Source organism: Chlorocebus sabaeus, chromosome 24 (assembly GCF_047675955.1).
Source record: "Chlorocebus sabaeus isolate Y175 chromosome 24, mChlSab1.0.hap1, whole genome shotgun sequence".
Taxonomy (NCBI): domain Eukaryota; kingdom Metazoa; phylum Chordata; class Mammalia; order Primates; family Cercopithecidae; genus Chlorocebus; species Chlorocebus sabaeus.
In genome coordinates this window covers 61,871,283-61,897,031 of record NC_132927.1, presented here as the reverse complement: position 1 = coordinate 61,897,031, position 25,749 = coordinate 61,871,283, and the positions used below count along the sequence as shown (strand labels likewise).

The window sequence follows — 25,749 nt, the reverse complement described above, 5'->3', positions numbered from 1 at the left end:
AGTGGTCCTATGAGTATTATTTTTTCTCTACTGAAAAACTGAGGAAGTAAACACAAACATAAGCACCAAGAAACATGCTGAAGTCATCCTAGCTGCTTGAGACAGAACCGGGATTCAAATCTCGTCTATCTGATTCCAAACTCCATGACCTTCTCTCTATGTTCACTCTCTATCTTTATGAAATGGGATATTCCCCTTGGACCCTTTGCAAGACTCGTGAAGGGGTTGGCTCATTTACTCAGCCCACAGCTCTCGACCCCTCATGGGGTGAGCAGGTGCAGAGGCCAGGACAAGGGCTTCTGGGCAACTGGCAGAAGCAAAACTCTATGCAGGCCCATGGTAGCATCTAGGGGTTGCCCACAAGCCCCCGGAGCCCAGAGGGCCTGTGTTACAGTGTGCTCTTTTAGTTTTGCCATTCACGGATGGCTTAAGTGTTAGACAGCTCAGTGGAGGGTCAGTGTGACAGTCTCTTGCACCTGTACCTGGGTCATTGTCTGTCATCCAGGAGGAATCAGGTCACACAAATGAATTGAAGATGGCAAACCCAGAGGATTGTATTGCTGATGGAAGTGGATCTCAGTGGAATGGGGAGCTGGAAAGGGGATGGAGTGGGAAGGTGGTCTTCCCCTGGAGTTTGGTCATCCCTGGTCAAACTCTTCTCCAAGGTCCTACTGTCAAGCTGTCCCTCTGAAGTCAAGCTGCTTCTCTCCAACATCCAGCTACTTCTTCCCTTCTCTCTTTCTCAGCTGCTCTGCTGCTGTGTCGGTGGGGCCTGTGGTTTTTATGGGTACAGGAAGGAGAACCGGACAGGCCAGTATGGTTTTGGAAAAGGAAATATTCGGGCAGGGAAAACAGAAATGCATGTTCTCACTTTGGGCCACAGGTCCAGGCTTGAGGGTGTGGCCCTCACCAGGGACCACCTTCTTCTACCCAGTATTTCCCTGCCTCCTGTTTGTATCATTTACACAGCTCCTTTTTAAAAAGAACACAATTATAGAGATAATAAAAAGCATGTGATTGTTGTATTTTCCAAAACATCCAGATGTCTTCGAAGATTGCAGCAAGCTAGTCTATGGTTTTGCAATATCACAAGCATCTCTTTCAATATAAACTATAGCACAATTAATTTTGGCTATCAAGCCTCAGTTATAAGAATCCAATTCAACACAATCAAGTTCTAAGGCCTCTGATTATTTCTATTTGTTCTTGCCTAGAGGCTTGGAAAGAGCACAGGTTTTACAAATACAAACAGAGGACTCATGATACTGTTGGAATGTGCTACCTTCCTGTTTTCAAGGCAAGAGGCTGCACTGCTTTGGAAAAGATTCCATGGAGGGAACAAAGGAAGCTTCTTCTATGAGACAATTTTAAAATTCATATATATCAGAGTTATTTGTGCATACTTGGTAAATATTAATTTACCCAATATTTAAATCTAATGGGCAGTAGCATACATGAGGTAGACAAAGTGGTACTCTATGTAAGTGTCACAGAGTTAGTTTGAGGCCACACACCTGAGTTCAACTCAACTCCTCAAACATTTATTCAGCATTATTTTTGCCCTTGTGAAAGGAAAATAAATCCTGGGGCCCCAAAATCACTAAGCTAAAGGGAAAAGTCAAGCTGGGAACTGGTTGGGCAAACCTGGCTCTCACTCCATTCAGTCACCCTTCTGCTCACTGAGATAAATGCACATCTGGTTGCTTCATTTAAAGAAGGTAATCAGAAACTCAAACGAATGCAACCATTTTTCTCTCTTCTACCTATGATCTGAAAGCCCCCTCCCTGCTTCAAGTTGTCCCACCTTTTCGGACAGAACCAATGGACATCTCACACGTATTGACTGATGTCTCACGCCTCCCTAAAATGTATAAAAACCAAGCTGTGCCCCTACCACCCTGGCACATGTCATCAGGACCTCCTGAGGCTGTGTCACGGGTGCACATCCTCAACCCTGGCAAAATAAACTTTCTAAATTACCTAAGACCTGTCTCAGATTTTCGGGGTTCATACCCTAGATGAGCTTACCCTCAGAAAATAAAGACAAAGCAGCCGGGCAAGGTGGCTCAAGCCTATAATCCCAGAACTTTGGGAGGCCAAGGCGGGCTGATCACAAGGTCAGGAGTTCGAGACCAGCCTGACCAGCATGGTGAAACCCCGTCTCTACTAAAAATACAAAAATTAGCCAGATGTAGTGGCAGGCACCTGTAATCCCAGCTACTCGGGAAGTTGAGGCAGGAGAATCGCTTGAAACTGGAAGGCAGAGGGTGTATCGAGCCGAGATCACGCCAGTGCACTCCAGTCTGGGCGAAAGAGAGAAACTCCGTCAAAAAAAAAGAAAAGGCAAAGTATTTGGTGAAATTTTATATCACATTGGGGCTACTACGCAGATAAAAATGGGGACACATCCTAAATTTAGGTAAGAAGGGAAGAATAACTTTCTTTGGAAAGATTAGGGACAGTTTGAGAAAGAGGGGCCTTGAAAGTCAAACTGGGGAGTTTAGACTTGATCTTCTAACCAATGGAGAGTCATATTGTCACCACAAGAATGAGGAAGAGTAATGTAATTGGTGTGCAGGTCAGGAAAGGAAAGATGAAAGGGAGGGAGAACTATGGGCTTAATTACAATGACCCCAGTATAACCAAAACAGAAATTTGTTTTAAGTGCCTAAGACTAGTGACAGAACACATGACGATGAATAAAAGACAGTAATCAAAGAAGACTCAAACTACTGATTCTAGGCAGCATATTTTGTTTAATAAAGAAATGTTAATTCAGCACAAGTGGACTTTATTGGAAATGGTTCATTCTAAAACACACTGACACTGAAGTCCAGTGGAAAATTCAAGTGAGTTCGGCACTTGGAGGGAAGGAAGAGGGACACCAGGCCATAGGCTGATTCTTGACAGATGCATGCAGTCCAGCCAAACCAGGAAGCCATTTCTAGCAGCAGAGACACTGGTTTCCTTTATAGGGCCTGACCATTTTTCAGTAGCAAATTGCAGAGAGCAAGCGTTTTTGGTTCCACCCAATTCAGCTAAATTTGCACTTCCATAGACAGAAGAAACACCGCAGAATTCACCAGGAAGCCAAATGGTCCTGGTGCTTTCATGTGGTAATGGAGCCGGCTGGCTGTGGAGCCATTCACCTAACTGCTACCACACCTAGGTAGTACCCACTTCCCTAAACAGCCCCATCAAGGATTCCATTAGACTGGCCCAGGGCAAAAACAATTCACAGTTGCCTCTTGACAGATAATGAGCAGATGGTGACAAAAGAACACAGAAGTGACAGAAGCCACTGTCTAGCTGCTTAAAGGGAAGTGAAGGAATTAAGGAATGGATCACAGACTTTAGACAGTATTAATAATATTTACATAGAAATACCATGGACAAATAACTGAAGGGTCTTAATTACAACCCTAGAATTCAAAAAACACAACTTTCGTACATGTAGAGATTAGTGCAACCACAGAAAGTGCAAAAAGTGAGGGATGGTCAAAAATCTAACTGAATAGTGGAAAAACTTGCAAGCACATACTGTGCTTATTTTCCATTCATCAATGTGGAACAAGTCTTTCCCAGCCCATCTCTGGTGATTTTTTCACCCAATAAAAGTCTATCACCTGAGCAATTACAAAGATTTCGAAAACCAGTGAAGCTGATCTATTAATAACACAGTCAATTCTCCATTTTTCGCAGGCCCTCTCAGAGGACACACACTTTATGCTATTATCTTCCCTCTGGCCATTCCATTGTCCATTATCACCTCCACAGGGAAAAAGAGGTGAATCTCCAATCAATCCATTTAACTATTTATTAGCAGTGCTGGTAAAAGGGTAAGGGGAAAAAATGGAGAGCGTTCTCTACAATAAATATAGCCCCTAATCATTAGGCATGTATCCGCAAGCTTTCCTTAGTACTGAAAATGTGCTAGAAGTCGTCATGCTTTGTTTTCAAATTAATGATTCTTCACTATTTCCATGTTACAGAAATACATTGAGAGACTCATGAATCTCTTTCACTCAAAACTGGCAAAGACTAACTAATGATTTCTTAGGCAGTTGTCTATTAAAAAAGTCAAATAGAAAAAGTTGGACCACTGGTTAGCAGCTCATCATTTATATCCACTGGACAGTGAGTAATCACCCCTGAATTTGATTTTTAAGCCCTGGACAAATAAATTTTGAGTTGATTTTGGAAATTATCCAGTGTTCATCTACCCTATTAAGACAATTCATAATAACTCTAAAGTAAGATAAGCAATCTGAGGCAACTCTAGTTTCCCTTTGTGTGAAATGAGGCTATTCACAACTTAAATCAACAGAACCTACTTTACAAGGTTTAAAAGAGATAATATACATGAACTGCATAAGCAGCACTCTCAATAAACCTTATGATCAATATCATTATTAGTATTGTTGTTATTGTTGTTGTATTACTGGACTTCTGGATAAGAAATTGGCCTTGCCAATACTCTCTGTAATTCAAGAAATCAGGAGAGCACGTTGTTTCTAAACAGTCTCATAAATTAACACGAAAAGATCTGGGGTGGTGTTGCAAGCCTCCAGTATTAAGGGGTAGTGTCTGATCAAAAATCATCTCAGGTGTTTTTTCACATGTTTCCCGCTGGCTTGGGAAATATTCCCAACATGCAGACATCCCAGATGGAACCAAAAGCTAGAAAGGGGCATATCAAATTATGTTCTATCCTCTTCTACTCTTTTCAGCCACTGAAAAGTTTTGTTGAAAAAAAGGGAGGAAGGGATTAAAGTGTGTTTAATGTGTGTTTGCAAATACACCACTTGCATGCAAGTCAACTTTGTCCATCAAATGACAATCTACCGCAAAACTCAGCAAAGTATTGTCAGAGTTTTCTATTGGCCAACAAGAAGAACCTAAAGTCCAACTTCCTGTAACCATCAACACATTAAACCATATAAATTTAGAATTTATTGTAACTTTCCCAAGCTTTGTGCTGTACTCAATGTGCAAATCATGAAGACTAAGGATGGATCCTGTTTTGTGGAGCCAAATTAAGGCGTTGTGATTTCTAGTCTTTTCCCTTCTCTGGAGAGCCCTGGGTCCTCAGAGGCCTCCATCAGGAAATAATGGGCCTAGGATGAAATAAACAAAATAATGAAAAGCAAAAAATCAAGAAGAGAGCAAACGCACAAAATTTCACAAGATCTTTGCTTTGCTCTTGTTAATTATGCCAAGACAGATACACAAAGTTAATGCTATGAGTTAAATTTCTCATTGTATGGAAAACCACATCTGTGTGAACATCTACTTAACTGACAGTTTTACTCAGTGCCAAGAAAGATGTATCATCAAGTGGAATTATTATTTCTTTAAACAGACCTATCCAGTGTGGCATATGAATTGCCTCATGTGTGGTTTGGAAAGCTTGCTCCTTATCAAGGTTGGGTTAACCAGCCAACATTTGTCTGACAAACCTGCTCACAGTAAGGCAGAAAGGTGGTGGCTGCATTGCCCATAGATAGATTGGGCAATCAATCTATGGGAACAAAAAAGTACTTCTGAGGAAGCAGTCCTTCTCACTGGATTATGAAGATCTTCTTGTGTTCCAGGTCTGGCCGGTGCTATGCCATTTACTAACTCAATTACATTTTTGCAGAATGTGGTACATTGGGCAACTTTGTTGGCACCATGGAGATGAAATGAATGGGCCAATGTTCCTAAAGTCTAATGAGAGAGATGGACATGTAAGCAGACACATTTTATAATACAACATAAACAGGGAACCAATCAAGGTTCAAACAAATCGCTGTAGAAGCCCAGAAAAAAGGAGTGACCAGGAGGGAAAGTGTCATCCACGTGCCTCTTGAAGGAAGAGTTTGCCAAATGGACAGTATGCGATAATGTTCTAGGTAAATGGTAAACAGCACGGGAAAGGCAAAGTATCAGAGGGCCATGCCTCACCATGTTTGGCATGAGGGTACAGGGAATGTGTGCTGAACAATGAGGTCTGAGGAGTGGTTTGAGATCTGGATTGTCACGGATCTCACATGGCATGATAACAAGTTTTGATGGGCTTTATCCAGAGGTATAGGGGATACAAGAGGTAGGTTTCTAAAGGAATATGATGTGGTTTATTTTGTTTTTAGGAAATTAACTCTGGGGACACCAAGAACAGTACAATGGTTTAGGGGATACTGATGGTGGGAAAAACATACAGGAGATTGCCACTACCAACAGGGAAGCCAGCCCTAATATCTGGCCTCTCTGAAGATACTTTTCTGGAAGATGGAGTTAAATTCAGCAATATTTTCTATGTGGTAAAACACACAGAAAAACTTTCAGAAAGTCACAAGTGACTACAAGTCAGACAACTATAAAAATCACTGATTCTCCAGGTCAGAAAAAAAATTCTAAAAACTATCCTGCTCAGTGATTTCCAATAATGGGAGTTTTCAAGAACTCACATTCCCAGGTTTCATTACAGACTTAACACACCAGGATCACCACCAAAACAGGATCCACTTTGGTCTTCATGATTTGCACACTGAGAACAGCAAAGGGCATGAGAAGGTTACAATAAACTCTAAACTTACAGGGTTTAATGTGTTGATAGTTACAGGAAGTTGGACTTCAGGTTCTTCTTATTGGCCCAGGAATCTGTATTTCTAACCAGTTCCTTCGGTTAATTCGGGTAGATAGGTCAAGTTTAGAAAAGAGTGACTATAGGCCAACTTATCAGATTTCTCTGTGCACAGGGACAAAGTCTTGTCTGAAAGAGTCTCCCAAGGGCCTAGCACAAAATTTAGCATGGTGCCTGGCACACAGTGAGGACTCAATCTTTGTCAAATCCTCAGTTACAAGCTCGTGACTCAAACGGATGTCTGCGTTGCATTCCTTCGGGACTCAGAGATTCTTAGAATTGAGTTTTAAATTCCATTGCTGCCAGCACCACTGGACTTGTTCTTTACCTATTTAAGTACAAAAATACTTTTTAAAACCATTTCCCAAAGAATTTTAATCTCTCTTACATTTCCTAAAGTAGCAAAACAAGGTCTTTTTGTTTTATGTTGGGTTGAATGTTGGTTCAGAAGCAACTTACCAAGATGTTAACAGCTTACAAAACACACTCTAGTGACTGCTTCTCTCAGGTCCAATTTGATTAATTATATGTATATATTACATTATATATTATGTGATCTTAACAGAAAAAGCCTATGTGTTTCCTAGCTTGGAGGTCTGGGGCATGCCTAACATCTTGTTAAATATAGCTTTCCTGCATCAATAAATTTACAGATTCATAGTGTTGAAAAAAACAGGGGCAAATCTCAAATGTTGAGTGGAACACAGAAATTATACTATACATACATGCAATTATAATGATAAATGAAAAATAACCCAGTACCACGTATTTTTACCAGGACATCTGAGCACTGCTATTTGTTCAGAAGTATCTGCAGTAGAAACAGTAAGAAGTTCCTTTACTTAATTGAAAATTATCTTCTGAAAGAAATAGTTCCACACTGAACTCATAGCCCAAGAGTATCATTCTGATTCTAATGTCCACAGCAAGGTATAATCATTCTATAAAGATAGAATAAGCCTTAAGCAAGCATAACGATAATTTACATGCTAATCTTCTACAATAAAGTATTTTCATGACTCTGCCAAGAGTCATGTATAAAGTGAATTGTATGAGGAAAGTTGTTAAAATTCATTCTGATAAAAATCTTTGTACTTTGGCAAAGGCATAACCATGGCTCACTGAGCTCGGTGTCACAGTCTAGACATGGAACTCCTTGGAAGCTGCAGGCACTGGTGTCATTGGTAGAAGGACACATGGCTGTGAGGTAGAAGGCATGGGGTGGGTACAAACCCGTTAATTGTCACAAAGGCTATGCTTTCAACGAACAAATAAAGCCCAAGTTAGGACCCAGTTCATTCCCCAAACTGAGACAAGTCAGTAGAAGGTAAGAGAACACAATGAAATCATTACCATTTTGGAGACAGAAGGACCTACAGTCGTCATTCATTAGGCCTCTACTATGTGCCAGAACAGGTAGGTATTTTAAAGAACTACCTCGATCCTAAGATAATAGCTCTACGAGTAGAAAGTATTTTCCTCCATTTTCTACTTGAGGAGACAAAGAGTAAAAGACATTTAAAAATTTGGCCAAGTTTACAAAATTAACAAGTCACAGAGCTAGCACTAGAGCCCAGGACTGTCCATCTTCCAATGAAGAGCTCTTTTCACTAACACTATGTGTTTCTGGCACACTTAGTGTTCACTGCACTCCCTTCAATCTTGTATAGCACTGCAGTGCAATTAGGTTTTGTGTTTACCTCTCTGCTTACCAGCCTAGCTGGCCTCAAGTGGAGGGATCGTGCCTTACCTACTTTTGGCCTGTCTCATCTTACTCTATGCCCAGTACATTGTTAGTGCTAAAAATCATCTCCTGAATCAATGAGCAAGCTTTCTTCATTTGGTGAAACCTCCATAAGAATATCTCCTTCATCAAGATCAGGCCAGTCAGACTTAAATATATTTTCTGATTTCATTTTGTACTTTTCTTCATTTACAGTTTCCCTAAGACCTATTTGGAAAAGAAAAGCACCAATTAAAAACTATTTGGGTTATATCATTATTTTTATCATATTAAGGACATATGGGCTAAACTGGCACCACCTAGCTTCAGGGTATAACAGTACTTCCTCCCCATGGTACATAAGACTTATATTTGTTGGTGCATTTCAGAGATTTAAATACGTACTAACTCCCCACATATATACCTACAGATGATTCTCATTTTATCAGTAGACCTCTTTAAAGTAGTAGCAAATATTTTCTCTCTTCAAATATCATATCATTCAACACTGCCAGTACAAAAGGAATTCAGATTAATTTTGCCAAACTATGCAAGCAATTTTTCATGTTAAAATACAGTTCTGTGGCCACATATTTTACAATGTACTGCTAAACTACTAATCAACTTAAAAAAACAAAAACAAAAACATTAAAAAAGCAAGTGTCGGAACTCCTACAATAGCAAATCATAGATTGAAAAGAATGTTGTTGGATACAGACTTCGTACCTCAAATCACTGAAAGAAATATTCATTTTGGCCAAGAATCAGAATCCAACTACATATTTTATAAATATAGATTTCACCAAGGAATTTGTTTTCTGAAGGCTTCAACTATGCAACACAAAAACAATTAAGAATTAACCTTTACAAAGGCCTAAATGTAAACAATTTAGCAGAAAGAAATAAACACGCTCACTCTTGGAACATTTAAAATTAAGTGTCTCAGATTTGACAACAGAAAAAACAGAACTGAACAAAACATGCAGAAATACACTGTAAAGAACTGTTCCACAGGGTTTAATGACACTAACATCAAAATAAAGCCAAGCTTTGGAATATATGTTGGCTTCACAATAAATTATCTTTCTATTCACTGGTAATGAGCTGCGGAGCTTTGTCAATGTACTAAAATGACTCTTTTGCACTAGCCTGCCTTATTTTGCAAATCAAAATTTTAAAAAATCATTGTATTTCTATTGGTGTGTGTTTGCAAAAGGTAACCTGGATGGTTAAACTGTAAATCCAGTCAAAAAGAGAAACAACCTCATTTCACAAAACATTGATGATTTCTTTTTCCAAAAAAACCCCTCAAAATTATATTTCCAAAATCAAGCCAAGCTGTCAAAGGAAAAGTTTGACCCTCGAACTCAACTCACCCTAATTATCCTTTATCCTTAAAATAAATACTTTCATCAAAATAGCACAAACTCAGAAAAGGAGATAATCCATTATTAACTGAATGGAAGAAATGATGCGGGGGCTACCAGACACTGTATTGGTTAGACGATATCCCTTGAACCCGTAAGAGTGAAAGCTCCTGAAAGGCAGGACTCTGTCTTGGTTACCATCTTATTTATATAAAACCTAGTCTGTCATAGCACAAGACAGGCATGCAGTGATAAATGTTATCAATTTGAATAATGCCTCTTTATAGGAATATAACACTGTATTGTTATAAAGGTATTTTCACACACATTAATCTTATGTGACCTCTCAACAACTCTGTTGAACTCTGTAGAGAGGAAATAAAGTCTCCAGGAGATTAAGTAATTCATACAAGGTTGACTATAGAAAGAAGTATGCTGACAGGAGAATGCAGATTTTCTGTTCTTTCCCCTAAGGCAACCTCATTTATTTCCCACTCCCCACCACAGTCAAAGTGCCAAATACCTACATCATAGGATTATACTCATTCAGAACAGGCAAACTTGTCATCTAATCTAATGCAGAAGAATGAAATGCTATTATTTTAAATCTAAATATTTCTAGGTTTGTGATTTTTCTTACTGTTCTAACTAAAACAAACAACTCTCATTATTCTGGGTGGGTTCATAAAGAATGGAACTTCTCAATTCTATCTGCAGAATTCTACATCTGTATAATAAAATGCCCAGCCTTAGTAGCCCTTAACTTCTTTCTGGCTCCGGTTACCCAATCAGAAGTGAGGCAGGTAGGATTTTCTTGTATAAATTCAGAAGCAGTTGTGAGAAATAAATGAAATCCTGGATGTGAGAACTGGAAAACGTAAGGGCCGGGAGTGATGGGGGTGGATACGAATGTGCTTTCAAAATCAATCTTAAAAAGAGACTCCTCGAACCTCTACGGCCCATATGCACCCAAACTAACCTGTAACCTCCATTTTGTCTATTAGATATGATGAATATTATAATTCCATGCATTATTTCCTTTGTCTAAGTACTTGAGTCCAATTTTGGGGCCAAAGTGAGAGAGGAAGTCATTACAGAGGCTGTTTAGATGCTGGATTCTGATGAAAGTGACATGTAGAGGCAGCTGAGGCTAAGAGTGACACCAGCATGTGAACCTATTTCAGGACTGATATGCGTCTAATGCTTTCCATTCAGTCATATGACCTCTGTTGACTTCAATGGATAGTATATTTGTGAACCAATTTAGAAGCCACTGTTCTTTTGCTCCCTGCTGAAGGTGGTTTCAATTGTTCTGAGGCCTAATATCATCTATAAACTTTGGGACCTGGTATTTTTTCAGTGGGTTTAAATCCAAAAGCCCTCAAGTTCTTAAGGGGTTCAGATGGAAGATTCTTTTATCTGTGTCATGAAAGCTCTAATAAAGAGAAATGAAATATAACAGTATGACATGTGAACCAAGGGAAGAGAAGACCTTTTTCCAAGTTTCTTGCACATTCCCTTAAAAGCAACCTGGGAACAAAGTAGGGGGGAAAACTGCTCAGTTTCTAACGAGCATCTAATGGTTAGTAGCTTCAGAGAGTTATTTAGTGAATGCTTCACAAATGGCTGAGGTCTGTAACCATTAAACTGCCAGAAAAAGTATGTCCTTATTAAGTATTAGTAGAATAACTGACCAGTGTTTGAGAGTCACCAACGTGCCCTTTTGACTTTCCAAATTATATAAGAATATTTTATTTGACCTTCCCTGATTAACAGATCCGGACATAACAATGACACTGCTTTGTTTGGGTGACTCAAGACACATGGCACTGCACACTTTTGCAGGAACACATCCTACATTAAATTAAGTTAGAGGTGGTATTTGAAAAATAAATAAATAACGGAGTTCCAATTCACTGCAAATGGTACAGGAGGCCAGTAAGTGGGAAGCTTGCAAGAGAAGGACTTCTTTTAGAAAGATGTTTTACAGGACTTTTTCTGCATCATTAACTCTTCTGGAATCCTGAACATAACATGATGAATTCCCCTGAAAAAGTAGCTACTGTTTAATTTTGAATCACTTCAAAGAGCCACAGTAGAAGGAATCAAAGAAAACCAAAAAGACCAGTAGATGTGAAATTCGCCAAGGAAGGAAAAAAAAAAAAAAAAAAAAAAAAACATGAAGGTTCTAACAGATTTTGACCATGTACTCAAAATACCACTGATTATTTTACTAATACAGTGTTTTACTGTTCCATGAGACTGAAATAAGTCTCTATTCATCAGAACACAGGATATTTTTATTACAATATTTGTGTCGTAGCCTTTAAAAAAGGAACATACTTAAAACCTTTAAAAGAATCTCTGTCTTAAAATGGTTCTTCGTGTGTGTGTGTGTGTGTGTGTGTGTGTGTTTTACTATAAACAGATATGTAATTGGAGGTTCTTTATTACCGAAAGGAGTAAAAGTATACTGATACTTCAATTTGCAACATGTAGTTTTAGAAGAAAGATATAATTGCACAAAAGCAATTTGGAGAGTAGAAAAGGTAAGAAAGTTGGCTGCAGTATGATAATGGTTGTTTAACTTCAATAATAATAATAGCTAGTCTTAAAAAAGTCTTTTGTGTAAAAAATGCCCAAGGGAAAAGAAAGAAAACCTCCTAAAAATTCCATATCCCCAAATACCTCTAGATCCAAAACCATCTGGAAAATGTCAGATAATGGTATCCACCCACCTAAGAAATTCAGTAAACTTTGTCTTCAATTAGCATTTGAAATAATCAGCTAAAATTGAAATTTCTATCTGAAAACCCTCAAAAGACAAACCTGGATAAGGAATCAGATTTTTAAAGTATCCTTAAAAGGGCCATCTGTTTATAAATACTCTTCTCACACTCTTTGATCTGTACCATAAGTTCACAGTAGAAGCACAGCTGAATTTAAAGACATATACACACAGCTACCATGAAGTCTAGTTACCACATACACATTCTGAGCTCCTCTCAAGTTTCCCTTGTTATGTAAGCACTTAGGAGCAATAAAATTTCACTTACATTCAGCAGCATTGTGAGTCCCAAAACAATAGTCAGCCTGACTGTACAATCCCTTCATTGGCAGTGGATAGCTCTGGTGTTTTATTTATGTTGATCATATTGTCAATGCTATATGGAATAACCATTTAGTTGCCTGTTAGTCCATAACATTTTTATTACTGTAATTAAATGTAATTATCCATATTGAACTCTGTATTAGAAAAATCAAATTAGGTAAACTGAAATATCCAGAAAGAACTACAGAGCTGTTGGGATTCACCCCCAGCACCCCCAATATTATCTTCAGACCTTGATGAGAAGGAAAAAAAAAAAAAAAAATGAGTATTCACTTCTCACAGATAGAGGTCACTAATGGACTGAATTTGAATCACTGTAGTCAGAAACCACAAAGTTATTAAAGTAATCTAGTGAAAAAGGAACTTGAATTGAAATTAAAGATATCAAAAGATGATTATCCGGAAAAGTCTGACCTGAATACAAATATTACAACACCTTGACCTTTTTTGAATCTTCTAAAGAGAGAGCAAAACCAAAAGCCGCTTGGCACCCTTGCTGTTTTTTAACTTCAGACGCTTCAGATCCCAGAAGCAGGAATTCTTCCTTGTAAAGTACAAAGCTCAAGAGTCAAACTAGATCAGATGTTCACACTGGGTCTCTACAGAATAAAGCTTCTGGACTTGTACATACTTGGGCCTTTCTTAAAACCACAGCTTCAAACTGGGAAAATATAAAGTTGTCTAAATCCTAAATCAAACTCACCAGCAGGCCAGAATATAAATGTAACGGGCATCAGAGAAGGTTCAAATTAGATCCAGCCGGTCAAAGTCAAACTCGGATATGATCACATCATCTGAAACCTAGCATACAGGAAAAGCCAGGACTGCTTTGGGGACTCCAGGGTAACCCAGCATGGTGTCATTTGGGAATCTACTTTATTCTGCTAAAAGCATCCCCTGGAATTTCTAAAACTGCAATGAAACTACTGAAGTGTTAAGACATGGGCTTTTTTTTTAAAAAAAAAAAAAAAAAAAAAAAAAAAAAAAAAAAAAAACAGCATTCCTTCCACGCTAGGTTTGTAATAGGTTCTGCTAAAGTACAGCTAGCCCAATTCTTTTTACAATTTCTTGTATCTACTGGCAGAGACATGGAATAATGTTTGAAATTTCATCTTCCAACCTCCTCCAGTCAAAGATATTTGCAACTCAACATGACAGTATGGTGTTGCGCTGTCTTCAGTGATTATTAAAAATCCCTAAACGGTTTAACCCTATCCTGTTTCAGGCTTTCAAGGAGGGGAGGAAGAGAAGTAGTATTCTCAGACGCAATAAAGCTGTGGAGAAAAAAGCAACTTTTCGTGGTACGCGTATTACCCACAGATTGATTCTCTGCTAATATGGTGGCTGGTGGCCTGCCCATCGTAAGTAGCTGGCCCATGTTGTTCAGTAATGAAAACAAATAAGAATCTAGTTCTAACATTTCAAATACTGACCTAAAATTTTACATTCACACTGAACAACCTAATATATCCCTGGAAAAATGCCAATCTGCATTCTATTTACCTCAAAAAAAATTTTTTTGGTGGGGGCCTTTTCATTGGATATTTATTAAGGTCATATCGGTTAAATCGACAGACAATATCGGTCCGATATGGAAGCTAGCTTTCGTGTTAGCTTTTGGCTATAAGAAGTTAGACATAATAAATTTAGCAATAAGTCTGTGGGCGAGTAGACATGCTCCAAAGCGCCCTGTAACCCTCTGTGATTAAACAGCCTCTCAGTTAAGTGGGGAGCAATAGCTCCCATTTAGAAGAGGCTTTGCATAGCAAATGCAGCATGTAAAGAAATCTAATCAGCATCTTGCACTCTTGAGCGAGCGTTTACACGGATTTGTGCCTTGCACTTGGTTAGCTAACTGGAAGCTTTACAAGAGATTCCCTTACTAAAATTAATCAAAAGCTCTTGAAGACAGATTCCCATTCACAGGAGAAGACAGGATGAGTTTCCAGGCGAATAAATAATGATCATAATAAAGATAGCAGCAGCAAACGCTGAAATGCTTTGAAAGTAAAAACTGAGTTGGGGGCAAGGGGGCGTCGGGGAGTTGGGGCTGGAATCTTTTTGCTTTTGGAGTGAGCTGCTGCAGCTATTTTCTTAGCCTGAGTAAGACTGTCGTTCCGGAAACGTGACCGTCTTCTCTCCGCTGCTGCCGCCGCCTCAATGCGCACACGCGGCCACTCACTACCTTGGGACCACTGCGCTTCAGGCCCCCGAGAAAAATTCAGCCTCTCTGCAACACCACTAACCCCCTCCCCCAAACACGCGCACACACAAACATACATACGCACAGTCGTGGCAAATTCACATCACCAATAGCTAACACGTTTCACCTCACCCCTGAATGAAAATGTAACTTCTAAAGTTCCTATTTTATGACGCCAGAAGGTGAAGGGAGGGAACGAGGACTCCAGGGATGTCAAAAGGGGAAAGGATATGTTTTTCCCCTTTGCTTGCAGTATTTCACCCCTGAAATTTGCTGACCAGCTAAACGAAGCAGGCGAGTAGGGAGTGGGCTCAAATCATTTTTTTAAAATGGTAAACGGGTGAGCGTGTGAAGAGGGGTGCGTGCGGTAAGTGAAATCCATGAACCATTTCTCTGGACTGAAGAATACTAAAAGCCCATAAATTCACATTCCAAATTTCCAAAGAGATACAAGATGAGGCGCCAGCTGGGGCTGAGGGTTCTCATCCACTCCTGGGGGGATTTGCCTCGCGGTACAGCTGCCCCTCTAACGTGACTAGTGATCTGCCAGTGCTCGGTGCCCATCCCCGGGACCTTGAACTTCGCCTCCCTCTTACTTCCTGCCAGACCCGCAAGGGCCAGGAAAGGTTCTGGGAGGAAGCGGGAGCGCAACCGAGGGGCATGGAAGAGGCTTGGGGGCGCGCGTTACCTGCAAAGGTTCTCGAGGTCTCCTTCCAGCCCAGGTGGTAATCCCGCTCAGCGCCGCGCCCTCCCCCAGATCCAAACTTTTGCTGGGTCCTCCGGGTGGCGGCGGAGGAGACGGCGGCGGCTGCTGGAGCCAAGCCCTGTCGCCCGCAGCGTCGGGGCGCGGGGGTGCGGAGGCCAGAGCCTCAGAGCGACGCGCGCCTCCCCGCAGCCGGCCGGGGCCGGGGCGCCCAGCTCGCCTCGCTCGCTCTCGCCTACGTCCCCTACGGAGCTGCGGCATCGTCTTCCCCAGTCCTCCGCCACCTCCGCCTCCAGGGTTCGGGCATGCCACTTTCTCTTGGCTCCGGCCGCCGCGGCCCCCGCCTTCTCTCCTCCTCCGCCTCCCCCACTCCGCTTCGTCAAGCCAACGAACCCCAAAAGAAGTACAGCGAGCGGGGAAGGCGGCAGAAAGCGGCCCCGCGGCCCCCGAGCTCCTCGGATTTGGAGGATCCCGGGACTCGGAGAGAGAGCGAGGCGGGCGCTCCTCCGACGCGCGTGTGCGGACAGCTCGGAGCCCGGCGTGCGGCGCTGCGCGGGGGCGGGCGCAGGGCTCGCTCCAAGTGCTGCGCCCGCCCGGCGTGGGTCTGGAGGCTGCTCAAACCACACTACTGCCTCAATCCGACGCGGCCGGGCTAATGTAGGCGCCGCGGCCCCCACCCCCACCCCTCCTGACACCCCCGGAGATGTTTACAGTAATGAATTCGCGGGATCGTCTCCGCAGCTCCCGCGCTCCTCCTCTCCCTCCGTCCCTCGCGCTCTGGCGCGCTCCGCTCCTGGAGCCCTCTTTCTCTCCCTGCCTCATTCCCTCCCTCTCTCTGGGAGTCCCTCCCACTTTTCTGGTTTAAAGAATGCTTGGGAGGCGCGGCTGCTACCCAGCGATTTCCAAGAGGCAAAGTCGGACTTGGCTTTTAACCCTGTCCTCTCTGAAAAGAGTTTCAGAGCGCCTGGCTAACCCAGCAGATGCCAACCTGACCTTCTCTCTGTCTACCCAGCACATACCGTGCCTACCACCAGCCCTTAGGGATAATGCCACCATCTGAACCCTGAAAGGAGATTTTCCCCGTGCCTGCTTAATGGTGTACTGCCAAGAGGGAGGATCTATTACTTAGACATTGAGAAATGATCGAAACGTGAGATTAGAGGGTAAAATACAGCAAACCTCTCAACCAAAATGGCGTTATTTCAAATGCAGACAACCTTGGTGATGTGCCCCCCACTCCTCACCCCATCACTAGTTCCCTCATCCTCGACCACCTTAAATGACTTTAACTGGGGGAGTGATCAAAAAATGAATGGGATTAATTTAAACGCCCCCACTTTCTTCCTTCATGCTAGCTGCTTCTGGCAAGAGCGTTGCTAAATTTCCCCACAGATTGCAGCGGACAACGAGAGATTCAGCCTAAAGATTAGCAAACAGTCTTGACAGCTAAGAAGCCTGATTTCTGTACAGGCAACGTTTCCACTTCGCAATCTCTTTCCAAAGGTTAAAGAGTAACGTAAAAAACAAACAAGCAAAAAAACTCGGTGCACGTCTCCATGTCGGAAGGAGGAGATGTTTTTGGTTTTCTCATCTTATTTCATGCTGCTCCTTCTGCCTCCAGCAAGTTGCTGTCATGTTATAACAAGTCCGGTGAGGCTGAATCTGAACAGAAGAGGGAGAACGAGCCCGCTCCAAGAGCTACGCCGAGACGCGCCGTCGGTGTGGCCACGCGAGATGCAACCGGAGAGTTTGAAACTAGCCCAGGACCAACCTCCCAGGGATCCGCTCAGCTCTCCCCGCGGAAGAGTTGAACTGGGGCGGTGGCCGCCACAGGCAGAGGATGATTTCCGGACGCGCCCCAGGCGCGACCGCACTCCTCGTCCTCAGTTCAAAGCGTGAGTGACTTGGCACCACTTCCCCAATTGTTTTTTATTTCCTTCGCATCCCTGTTGTGTCTACCGCCTTCACGTATTTGAGAGCCTAAATCATGTTAAGACGACTTGGAGAAAAGCCCGATTTGCCACGCAAGGATCCACCCAGACGCACGCCCTGGCGGAGACGCACGCTGGCACACGCGCTCACACACGCGCACACACACACGCTCACACTACCCGGTTCGTGCGCGCGGGTCTCCGTTCCTGTTGCATTATGCAAAGGTGGCTAAGATCGCGCCTTGACTTTGATTTACATAGCCCGTCTTCTCCCCAGTGTGTGACTAATAAGTATCCCGGGGAGGAGGGGGCGCGGCTGGGGGTGTTAATCGGAAGGGAACAGACAGTGAGTGCCATCTTGCTGGGAGGTTCCAGGAGCAAAGCGCCAACGACGACAGTGGCGGTGGCCTCAGCTCCACCAGTAACTACCGCTGGCAGGAGCCCCACACGCTCTAGGAGTTTCCCGGGTGTCAAATATGGATCCAGCCCGTCCCAGTCACCCTCTTCCACTATGGCTTCCTTTCCCTGGTCGGTACCCCGACTTCAACTTACAGCCTTGATCTAGGGCTTGATTACAAAAGACCGCGGCAGCGCTCGAAGTGGGGGGGCGAGCCCGGTGCTGGTCAGCGCGGCGGAGGGATCTTTCCAGGAGGCTCCAAGCTCCCAAGCCTGTTCAGAGACTGGGTAACAGCTGGCAAGGCCCTGCTCCAGTAACCCTCGCTGGCTCCTTGCCCCTGCATTCGGCACCTGGGGGCTTTTTTCTCCCTCTCCCTGCGTCCCACGCACACGGCTCAAGGAACTCGATCCCGATTCCGTCCGCTGTGCTCCCCGAACCTTCGCCCCCTCCTCAGGCGCTCTAGAAAGGCTAGATGGCCCCAGCTCAGTGCCCGCCAGCCCGAAGAGGACAAGCAGGGCTGGAAGGGACTTGGTTTTGGAAAAAGCACCCCCCCCACCCCCACTCCCACCCCCGCCAACTCTAAGGAAAAGGAATTAGTATCCACCTTATCTGTTTAACTGCTAATCGATCCCAGATTATGGGCAGGTAGCACGCTGGTGTCTTTAGATACAACCGCTTGATAATAACGCTGGTGACATTAACAACAGCTTGTGGAGGGGAGACGGTTGTTACTGGTGAAAGTTAAGAGATTCAATCTACGGAAGTAGGAGGGTGAACTCTGGCAAGGTTAGGGGCACTGAGAACCCCAGTTTAGCATCGATGCATCTACTAGACAAGCAAATTTGCGTCTTGACCCAGAACTCAGTTATGAAGCTCCTTAGAGGAGGTGGATTTGACCAGCAGACAGATGTCCCCAAAGTCGAGAGAAAGCTAAGCTGCCTATTTTCTCTCCAGGTAAAAGACAAAGCTTAGAACACCCCACTTAAGATGACCACCCCAACTCTTTCAAAAAAAAAGAAATCCCCCAAAGAAACAGCATGGTGCCAGCGTAGCAGCAGCTCGGCCGATTACTGGAAACTTCACCTGGCACCGCAGCCCCTTTTACCTGACGGCTGCGTCTTCTCCTCGCAAAGGGCTCATCCAAATCCGACAGGGTCAGGGAGGTGGAAAGGGAAGACGCTGGCGCGGCAGCAGCGGGGCTCCCGGGGCATGGTATTGTTTTAGGGGTCGCCGCCGAGGTCCCTCCTGCCCATCGCTGAGAACTGCTACCCTGATCCCGGGGCTCGGTGGACACGGCGGTGGGAGCGGAGATGCCGCCTCGCCGCCGCTGGGCACCCGGGACGGAGGACCAGAGGCGCACCTCGAAAAGAGTAGCGCAGCGCCTTGGCGCGGAGATTTGCGGGCGCTGATGTTATCTCAAGCGCTCGTTCCTCCGCGGTGACAATGGATAATGCCAAAAGCGCAAGTGACGGCGACAGGTTTCGAACGTACAACTAACTACAAGGTACCCAGCCTGAGACAGTACGCTGCTTTTCCCCTCCCCCTCCTCTCCCTCCTACCAGGGAGGGAACTAACTTAACCCTGTGAGCGCCTGACACTCCCTAGAGAAGCTAGGATCGACTAGGAAACCGCAGGCGGCGGCTCCCGGGGGCGAGAGCTTTGTTCACGTGCGTTTCCAGTGGGTGTGTTGCTGTCTAGGGGCACTCGCGTGGCAAGACGCCCGTGGCTGGCTTCCAGCGCCCAGATTCAAGGATGGGAAGGAGCCCTAGCGTTTCATCCGGACCAGACCCAGCCCTCGGAGTCTATTTTTTGCCTCCAGTTACCGAATTTACTGAAGTTGCCAGCGAAGTTGGTTTTATTCCTTTACTTCTCTACTCTCCGCCCCCGTCCACGCCCCCCAACCCTGTATTATTTCCTGTCCTAGCTGCGCTTTGAAGATTCGGAGCTCTTCACTGGTTCTAGCTATAGATTTTAACTGTGTTCCGTATGAGAGACGAATTGTGGAGGGTACCCAGCCACCCATGCCAAGTGTAAATGAAACCGCAAGAAAAGCTGCCTCCCACTCACCCATCCAGTGTCCGAGTAAACCTAATGACACACATTCACATAACTAAGACGAAGACACAGGAAGATAGGGGTGCGGAGGCCGGAATTTGATGTGTGAATGGGAAATGGAAAGAGAGGGGAGAGCGCGCGCGAGAGAGACAGCTGGAGCCTGAGCCTTAAAATGGAATTAACGGGAAACACATACAAGAATGACGACGCAAAAATGTATCTAAGTCCCAACATTGACAGCAGCGGGTCAGCTTTAAGCGCCTACATTTTGATCCGCGAAATTTCCCAGCTTTTTTGGAGGTTACATAGAGAATACAGGAGCCTCTGCCTTAGCCGCCCAGATGCTTTGCATTTTGTACACAGCTCTGGACTTCCAAGAAGTTAACCGGAGTGGAAGGCGAGTCATATTGTGGATGTGGAATGCAAGCTTAGACAAGAAAAAACTGTCAGCAGAGCGCCTCTGCTGTCACCGTCACACCCAAATGAGCGAGGACGTCGCTCAGAGCGCAAACTCAGATCCACACACGGACATCTTCGACCGAATCCTTCTTCTGTCTCTATTCCGGGCTAAGGAGAGAAAGAAAGAAATACGGAACCTTTATGGAGCATTCAGAGGCTACACACATGGATCTTGCTGAAACGGAGTTACTTAAAAACAGAGAAAGTATGTTTTCCCACCAGATAGATGTTATAATTCCTCTCTGAAGCATACCCAAGTCTATGGGTATCAGTAACAGCCATTTCAAATGCCTCTCTGAGCCGTGCCAGCCCCATGAGAGGCTGTGGGGATGCTGCTTCCAGCTTTCCCTGTGCAGAACTCCGTTGTAAATCCGTCTGAGTTGCCAAGGTGGCAGCAGAGCATAGGGATAGCTCCTCAAGCTCCAGCATCAACAAGGAAGATCACATTTTAGGACAAATACTCATCTACCTGCATTTAAACATCCATTTTCGTATGTAAGTGTACATAAGTATCCGCAGGAGGTTCTTCCTTTGAAATCTTGATCCAAGAAAGCAGCGTAATTATTTCATCTTTAAGAACACATTTTAAAAAGGCAAAGCAGGACTTTTAAAGCAACAAAGGTTTTGTTTTCTGATTTATGCTGCTAGAAAACGAACGAGATCGAAAATGGGGGAGGGAGTTGTTGCAGATGTACAGAATTCATATTTTAAATTATTGCTGTTTCTAAACCATGAGCAAACCATGTTATGAGTATGTACCACCTATTAAAAGCTATTGGTTGCAGCTATTGTAATCAGGACAAGGAAAATTAAGTAAGGAAAAATATCATGCCAAAATACAAGCAGAATCGTTGTAACAAATTTCTTATGCACATGACCTATGAGTCGGCTTTAGAAATGTGTGATGATGGGGCCAGAGGAAGCAAAAGAATAGGAAATGTGGCTCAGGGACTCCAAAGAGCGATAATTTTGCAGATTCACAAAACTATAATAATTACGTTACTTTATTTTTATTAGGAAATTCACTGATCCATAAGAGAAGTGGGTGAAAGAAAAACGAAAAGCAAATCTGCAAGCTTCAAAAAACAGAGGGTCAGCCCACTATTCTTAAGACTTCAGTCTTCAATAGTTTTCCTTTCAATTGAAACTGACTATCATCTCAAATTCTGTAATCCCCCACCCCCATGTTTCTTACATCATTCCCCATCTATACACACATATGTACATTGACCTTTTTTTCCTAATACTTTGTGAAAGTAAAAATAACACAGTATAATAAGATCATGATTTCAGCTCAGTTTTGATCTTGGGTAAATTCGACGCTGAAGTGCCTCTTCATTTATAAAATGAATATGAAAAAAAATCCCTGTTCTGCCAGCCTTATAACATTGTCCCACCATGAGTCAGCATATGAGAAAGTGCTTTAGAAATTCGACTTGTTACTGCTAATGATATTATCATTCCATCACACCATATCAGCCTTCAAAATATTGACAAATTATATTAGTGTAAACATTGTCAGTTTCCCCTGATGTTATCATCTTACATCACCTTAGAACATTTATCAAAACTAAGAAACCAGCTACATTGCTAATAACTAAATCTTAAACTTTATTCATAGTTCATCAGTTTTCCCACGAAGTCTTTTTCCTGTTTTAGGATCTCATCTAGGATACCCCATTGCCTTTAAACATCCTATCTCCTGTATTCTGTATAGTTCTTCAGTCTTTCCTTGTTTTGTATGATCCTGTAAGTTTTGAGAAGTGTTAGTCAGGTATTTTGTAGAATATCTATCACTTTTGGTTCATCTAAAGTTTTCTCATGATTAGACTCTAGCTATAGTTCTTGGTAAAAAGTATCCGAGGTGGAATGCTTTACTGGTCACATCATGTCAGCTGGCACATGACAGCAGCATGATGCCACTGATGACATTAACATTCTCCAAGATATTTCATATCAGGGTTCTCTACTATAAAGTTATTTGCCCTTTCAATACTCAGTTCTTTGAAAGTGAGTCACTGAATCTGGCCCACCCTCATGAATTTAAAATTTTTAAGAGAGCAGAATAAGCATTTATGATTTGTAAACATCTCAAATATCAAATTTACTCAGGAATAATCTCTCACAAAATTTTTCCTGTATACAATTTAGAGAAGTCCTCCTGTATTTCCTTAGGAAAATGCTGAGCAGGCCAGGTGCAGTGGTTCACGCCTGTAATCCCAGTACTTTGGGAGGCCGGGGTGGGTGGATCACGAAGTCAGGATTTCAAGACCAGCCTGGCCAAGATGGTGAAACCCTGTCTCTACTAACGATACAAAAAATTATGCAGGCATGATGGTGCACATCTGTAATCCCAGCTACTCTGGAGGCTGAGGCAGGAGAATCGCTTGAACCCAGGAGGCAGAGGTTGCAGTGAGCCAAGATCGAGCCATTGCACTCCCGCCTGGGCAACAGGGCAAGACTCTGTCAAAAAAAAAAAAAAAAAAAAAACAGAAAGAAGGAAGGAAGGAAGGGAGGGAGGGAGGGAGGAAAGTAGGAAAGGAAAGGAGAGGAGAGGAGAGGAGAGGAGAGGAGAGGAGAGGAGAGGAGAGGAGAGGAGTAGAGTAGAGAGGAGAGGAGAGGAAAGGAAAGGAGAAAGTGCTCAACAATCTCCTTTGGCTACATATTTTGAAGCAATTTTCAATTAGTCTGTATTTTACAATTCCCAAACCCAGTCATTCTCCAAATCTTGGTAAAGTTTTTTTGTTTGTTTGTTTATTTTGTTTTTGTTTTTTTTTTATTCTCCCTTTTGTCCAGTCCCATTGCCACATTTCTGGATGACTCAAAACTCCAACTTCTCTATGAAAAGATAATATCCATTACATCCTAACCTTTTCTCTTACATTTTTCCACCATTATGGTACTCATTTCATTCTCTCTTAAAGTAATATTAGCAATCTACATGTTTAATATCGTGACTAGATCTTACTGACTCCGAGAATTAAGTTGGTTTTACTTTTCTATTCTCTTAGTGTTCCGTATAGAACTTTCACCTGATTGATGCTCAAAACACGATTGCTGAGTTCACAAATAAGCTCCTCTGTCAGGTAGAGAGCATCTTGTTCTCCACGATGTGGACCAGTGTAAGGAAACCCATGGCTACCACACTATGGAGAAGTGGGTTTCTTTTCTCCCATGAGTATAAAATACTCAGTCTATGACATCCTTTAGTGAGTGTGACTTGATTCACGTGAATCTGTGACATTGAAATGCATACCCTTCTGATTTTGAAACACCACTCTACAGTGAATGGCTCATCCATTTATCCAACACACATCTGTAGAAAACACAAAACATGTAGCAGGCCCTTGATGAATAGATTCAGTCCCTGTCTGTCAAAACTCAAAGTCTAGAGGAGACCCATAGAAAAATAATTATCCTCTCTTTAGGGAAATATAACAATTTAGATATGCGCAAAGTACTTTTGTGCCCTGAAACAGGTTCTTTCTAGAGAAAAGGCTCATTCAAATGATGATGAGGCTCTTTTGACAATGTACTGATTTTACCGGGGACTTTGTGGCATTATTTTATATCCAGCCTTCTGCATACAGCAGCCCCAGCTACTGGCGTCCCCAGTCTCAAGGAAATTCCTTTGGGCCAAGAATTGGAAAATCAGCGTGAAAGTAATTGCTTGAATATCCATTTCCTCAAGCCTTGGTTTCTTTGCCTTTCTGTGCAGGTTACAAGATGATTATGCGTGAACAAAAACAGAAGGTACATACTGGCAGGAAACAAAAGCACGTTAAACCATGGAGATTTCCTCTTACATAAACCTGCCATTTGTTAAGCAGTTGCTCTCTATTCCACAGGGAAGCTGGCAAAAACTTGATACAAACATTCTCCAACTGCACTGGGAGGAATAAGTGAAGGTAACACCGTTTTTAAAAAGGCATACAAACAGATAAAAGATCTACTTAGGGACTTATTCAAACTTAGATGCTACCATTGTACAAAATGTTACCGAGTCAGCACACCAACATGGCACATGTATACATATGTAACAAACCTGCAGGTTGTGCACATGTACCCTAGAACATAAAGTATAATAAAATAATAATAATAAAATAAGCAATATGGAAAAAAAAGTTACCGAGTCTACCTATATCTAACTATAGTTCTGATAAAGAGGGAAGTGATGTTTTAATCTGGGAAAACACACTTAATCGAACATGTATAAAAGATTCTGAATTAAAATTGATATGTACTTTCTCTCACTATCAACGTGCTAGAAAAATAAAATTGCCTTCTTTGGAAGGACAGAGGCAATTTTCAAGAGTGCTTATTCACAGAAAAAAATGAATATTTGCACTCAAACTTTATACAGTTACAAAGAGCTCTGAGCTTGGTCTTGGAAGATCTTATTTCAAGTCTCCATCTTATCAGGGAAATCACGTAACTGCTCGGAGCCTCAGCATCCCTTCTATCAAATAAAAAGAGTATAATAAAGATCATCTTTCAGGGTAGATATGAAAAGATCAAGTAAAGTGAGGTGTTTCAAAGCTCAAAATAAGAATAAGCTGTCATTTATATAATTAATGTGTTTCTATAATATATAAATATATATAATTTATATAATTAATAGGAACACAATTTAGCGTGAGATATATTTAGTCCATCTAACCTTCAGCCATTTCATGGAGTTTTAATTGCATTGCTACTTCCTGCTTTGTTGGTAACCTTGTTCCATATAACCTCTGAGAGCTTCGAAGGTGTAGAGCTGCTTAGTTCTTGCACAGTTAACTCTGCAGTGCTTTCAGGTTTCACCATCTGCCACCCTAGAAATAAACGTGACCTACCCTAGAAATAAACTTCCTCAAACCAGAGAATTCTGAGCTTGCCTTTTCACTATATATATTATTTAAAAATTTGTATAAATTGCTTAGCCAATTTTCTTTCACCCTTCTTTTCCTTAGCTAATAGAGGTAACTGCAAAGTTTTTCAAGTGAGTCTTTTATTTTGCTTTTTAATTTTATTCCTGAATTATTTTAGTGCTTGAGTTTTCTGGATTTAGTCATCTCATTTACTTACTTGGTTGGAACACTCGGATTTTATGTTTCCTTTTTCTCTACATAAAACATCTTTGAAAAATAAAATTAACACTAAAAACTTGATAAGAAAGTTAAAGAAACAGTTCC

At 42.4% G+C, this 25,749-nt stretch overlaps 1 protein-coding gene across 2 annotated transcripts in view; it reads right to left on the bottom strand.

The window, feature by feature from the left end:
- The window catches only part of FLRT2 (fibronectin leucine rich transmembrane protein 2), a 98,448-nt gene extending 78,614 nt beyond the window's left edge, over positions 1-19,834 (bottom strand). Inside the window, exon 1 of one of the 2 annotated variants that reach the window (XM_037984350.2) lies at positions 19,167-19,834. The gene's annotated coding sequence lies outside the window, so the exon portion shown is untranslated. Of the gene's footprint in view, positions 1-16,444; positions 16,540-19,166 lie in introns of those variants that run through there. The other variant, XM_037984351.2, reaches the window with a different exon arrangement.
- Between the last annotated feature and the right edge of the window lie 5,915 nt (positions 19,835-25,749).